This window comes from Penaeus chinensis, chromosome 31 (genome assembly GCF_019202785.1).
Source record: "Penaeus chinensis breed Huanghai No. 1 chromosome 31, ASM1920278v2, whole genome shotgun sequence".
NCBI lineage: Eukaryota > Metazoa > Arthropoda > Malacostraca > Decapoda > Penaeidae > Penaeus > Penaeus chinensis.
The window spans coordinates 35,854,074-35,859,073 of NC_061849.1; positions in this window are offsets into that span (position 1 = coordinate 35,854,074).

Consider the following 5,000-nt stretch of genomic DNA (forward strand, 5'->3'; position numbering starts at 1 on the left):
GTTTATATAACCATAGTTCAAATGGATAGGAGGAACATACGTTCAATGATAAGCGAGGCGTAGAGAATTCAAATCTAAGTGAAGCAGAAAAAGGATTATCAATATGCTATTCAGGAATCGATCTGTAACATAACACAGACATGGACCCATTGACAAAAGAAGAAGGCCTGTTCCTTTGACTTGGGAGGAAATAACGGTGACGAGAGCAGGAAACTACAGGATAATAACGAAGGCCAATGAGATTTATTGCTATTTAACTCTAATAAAATAATAAGAGTTGATATGATCATCTGCTTCCCTTGTCATCGCTGTACTTGTTCAACTCTGGCTCTGAATATGTATATAGGCTTTTCTGTCAGCAGGTGGAGTATATACAACAGAAATCCGACGAAAAACAGATCAGTGTCTATAACTTGTACGACAACGACGATTGACATTGATATCGAGCTCTCTCACCCTTACTCTACATTTTCATTTTGGTAATGCGTTCATTACCTACCATAGTATACAGGTAATTATATATATATATATTTTTATATTATTTTATATATATATATATATTATTATTTGTATAAGATATATATATTTATTTATTATTTATTTATATTTTTATATTTATTAATATATTTATATATTTTAGTTATATTTATATAATATATATTTTTATTTATATTAGTGTATATTTGTGTGTGTGCATGTTCGTGTTAGTTGGGGTGTGTGTGTGTGTTCTGGCTTGTGTGTGTTTGTATGTGTCGTTCGTGTGTTGGGTCTTGTTTTAGCGTATTTTGTGTATATATATATTATATTTATATATATATAATAGAGAGAGAGAGGAGAGAGATTGACGAGAGAAGAGGTGAAGAGGACAGATGATGAGAGATAAGAGATAAATGTGTTTGGAGAGAGGGAAGAGGAGAGAAGGAAGGGAGATGTGATAGGGAGGAAGAGAAAAAGGAGCGAGTGTATATAGATGGGAGAGAAGACTGAGAGTATTATTAGTAAATAAAATTTTTTTTTGTTTTTTATCCTTGAAATTTCTGCTATTACGTTCACTATTGGCAAAACCGCGGTCGTTGTATTGGGGTAAAATAAAGGCCCTATCCGCCAACATTTTCCTGCTCTAAACCTTTCTTATAATATGCGTTTTGGATATTACTTCCAGACCATTTTTTTTTTATAGAAAACTTTTAACATGAAGAATTTTCGAATATTCATAGGAAATGGGGATTCAAGTGATGATTTCTCGTTCATTTGAATTGCGAAATGCGGTTTTTTTTGGGAGAGTAGATTTTGGGAAATGTATTGTCTGTCTGGCTGGGAGGATTTGCACAGATTAGGGGGACTGCAATCCCTGGCACAATCGGACTCACGGTAGATCAATTGCGATGGGTAACAGGACTTTGCCTTTCGCACCGTAACACGCAACATATGCTATACACGGTAGGTGAACAAAACTAAAAAAAATCCGAGAAGAGTGCACTAGGAGCAGAGCGCGACGAGAGGAGCGACGAGATGTGGTGCAGTGCGTGAGTGCAGTGAGTGAGTAGAGTGAGTGAGTGCGGGGTAGCGCCGCGAGAACGAGAGAGAAGAGAAGAAGCTAGAGGCGCGAGAAAGAGAGAGCGAGACAGAGAGCGCGCGAGTGAGAGAGTGAGGTGCAGTGAGCGTCGAGTGTCGAGTAGGAGTAGCGTGAGAGACAGAGCGGGGACGAGCGGGAGGGCGAGCAGAGCGAGACGGAGGCCGCGAGCGCAAGCGCGAGCGAGAGAGCGAGCCAGCGAGCGATAAGACGGGGGGAGCGCGCCACGCCGCGAGAGCGCGCTGCGTCTGCGACGAGAGAAGCAGCGCGAGAGGAGCGCACGAAAGAGCAGAGTAATAAATACGAAGCAGAGCAGAGACGCGACAAGAAAAACTCACCAAACATAGAAGGCAAAACCACACAAAAGTAAGCAAGAGCGACGAGAGACACCCGCAGAGAGCGAGCGAGAGTAGCGCGAGGCGACGATGGATACGACGAGCAGAGCAGGGAGCGACGCGCCGAGAGTCGGAGAGAGAAGAGAGAGAGAGAGTGAGAGAGAGAGCGCGAGAAGAAGAGAGCCGGAGAGAGAGCAGAATTGAGAGAGCAGACAGAGAGACAGAGCGGCGCGCGAGGCAGAGAAGAGGGAGTCGCCGCGAGCGCGAGAGTGCGTGCGTGGTGAGTGCGTGAGTGGTGGTGGCGGGCGACGACGAGACGAGAGAGCGAGCAGAGCGGAGCTGCAGAGCGCGCGAGCGAGAGCGAGGCGCGAGATCGATTGAGTGTCGTGAGTGTGAGTGCGCATTGGTGGTGTGTAGTGACGAGCGCGCACGGGCAGCGACGGGAGGGAGAGCAGAGAGCGAGTAGAGAGAGAGAGGGAGAGAGAGGTCGCTCACGAGGACGAGAGAGAGAGAGACGCGAGCGGCGCGAGCGGGGAGCGCGAGCGAGAGAGAGAGAGTGCGACGCCGCGACGACGAGAGAGCAAGATGAGAGAACAGCGACAGAGACTGTTGTTGTGGGGTGTGTTTTTGTGTGTGTGTGGTGAGGTGTGTTGTGTTTGTTGTTGTGTGGGTGTGTGGGGGGAGGGGCCAAAGCGATGGTCATAATTTCGCGGGATGCACGTGGTTGGTGGGTGGCCTGGGGTGTCTGTGTTGGGGGAGGTGGAAAAGGGGGGGGTATACTAGCCTTTGCTCTCGCGAGGGGGGGGGTGGGGTTAGCCACTCCATCCGATAGGAGATGAGGGGGGGCTTGGGGGTGACGGGGGTGGCGTGTGCGGGGGGGAACGGAGGGGTTACCTTTCCTCATTTGTCTTTTTGCTTGTGGTCGATGTGTTTGTTGGAGTGAGGTTATAGGGGGGGTCAAAACAGACGAAGCAGGGGTGCTATCCGGCACTCACAGCATTCGCACCATTCTATGGGTGGGCTGGGTGTTGGGTAGGTGGTCGGGACCTCATTGAGGGCCCGAGGAAAGAGCCACACGGGGACATTTTTTTTTTATCTTAGCTCTTCCGTTAGTATGGGTATCACTTTTGCCTCGCCGCTGTGATTAGCCGTTTATCTCATGATTGTGTGTTGGGGGGGGGGGTTCATGTTAGGGTGGTTGTGGGGAGGTGGGATACTGGGGGTTTTTGCGCGTTGGGCCTGGGGTAGGGTGGTCGCCGGGGGGGGTGTTGTTGAGTTGTCTGTGGCAGTGGTGTGGTGGGGTGCTTGGGCCTGAACGGGGGGGGTGTATTGAATTATATTGGGGTGAGAGGAGAGGGGGTTACAGGTGTCGTCTGGCGGGGAGGATGGGGGGTTGCTGTGGGCGGGGTGGGAGTGCATGGGGTGAGAGGACGTGTGCGTGAATAGTGATGTTTGGTGGTGGTGTTCTGGTGTCTATGGTGGGGGGGGGGGGGGCGGGTTCACGGCGGGGGGAAGATGATGGGGGTGAAAATGGGATAGGCTGGTGGTTACTGGCACTGGATTGGAATGGTGGTTGGATATGATGTGGGAAGTGGTTGGGCTGTAGTATACTTGGTGGTGGTGATTGATGGGATGGGTGGTGTGGTGGTGTTGGATAGGGTGTTGTTGGATTCTTTGGGGTTGGTTTAGGGGGTGGGGGTGCGGGTGGTGTGGTGGTGGTTCATTATGGATGGTTGTTTGGTGCTGAGGTTGTGGTTGGTGGATCTATAGGAGGGGGGAAGCATCAAATACGGGAAGGGGAGGGGGAGTGGGTTGTGGCTGGTGGTCACTGCATTTGGTGGTGGTACGAGGGTCGGTGTGAGCGAGAGGGTGTGGGGCGGTGCGTGATGTGGAGTGCTGCAATGACGGGGTACGTTTCTGGGGTTATCAAGATTTTAACATGGAATGGAGGAGGGTGGGGGGGGGGGGAGGTGGTGGTGGCTGGGCTGATTGTCGGCGCGAGCGAGAGCAGAGAGAGAGACGAGAAGCCAGTAGAGAGAGCGAGGGTCGATAGAGCGAGAGCGACTGACGAGACCGCTGAAGTGTGAGTGAGTGTGCGGGAGAGAGAGCGAGCAACGGGGAGACGCAGCGAGAACACATAGCGGAGCAGGCGGCGGACTCGAGAGCCAGGGAGAGCGCGCGAGCAACGAGTGCGAGCGCAAGCGAGAGATACCCAAGCCAAACAGAGCGGCAAGCGAAGACGAGAAGAAGAACAGAAGGTACGGGAGAGACAGAGAGAGACACCGAAAGGCGAAGCAGAGAAAGAGAGAGAGAGGAAGCCCCTAGAGAGAGAAGAGAAAGAGCAGAGAAATGGGAGGATAAGAGCAGAAAGGAGTGAGAAAAGAGAAGAAGAAGAAGAGTGAGAGAAGCAAAAAGCGAGAGAGACAGAGAAGAGAGCGCGAACGAGAAGACGGGAGCGCGATCAACGCGGAGCACGAGGGTGGGTGTTGCTAGGCCATCCTGTCTTGTGGGGTTTTTTGTTGGAGAGGGGGCGGGGCGGGGTGGGGGGGTTGGGGGGGGGAGGGTTTTGGACGCGGGGCAGGCCACTTTTTATCCGTTCCACAGGCGCCTGGTGTTTTGGGTGGGGGGGGTGTGGGACACGAGCGTGGGGTTGGTGGGTGGGGGAGGTTGATTGGGGGTTAGGAAGGGTGGGTGGGGCGTATTGAGGGGTTTGTAGCGGGTGCTTATTGGGGTGTGGTGGGTGATTGGGCAGTGGGTGTCGGATGTTCATGGAGGTAACACGGAACGGGGAGGGAGGGGGGGGGGGGGAGGGAGGGTGGGGGGGGGCGGGGAGGGGGGGGGGGGGGGGCGGGATGGGGTGCGAGAGGAAATATGTAAGGACGGGGGGGGAGGGGTGTGGGGGTGGTGGGGGCGGGGGGGGGGGGCGGGGGTTTTCGGGGGAACCCGCTTGTAAGGGAGGGAGTGTTGTTTGTTGGGCAGCTGGGTTGGGTGTGGGTGTAGTGGGGTTGTTGTTGTGGGGGGTCACGGTGTGTTTGTTTGGTGTATGTTTCGTGGTGTTGATGTTGGTGAGTGTGATGATTGTTGGTGTGTGA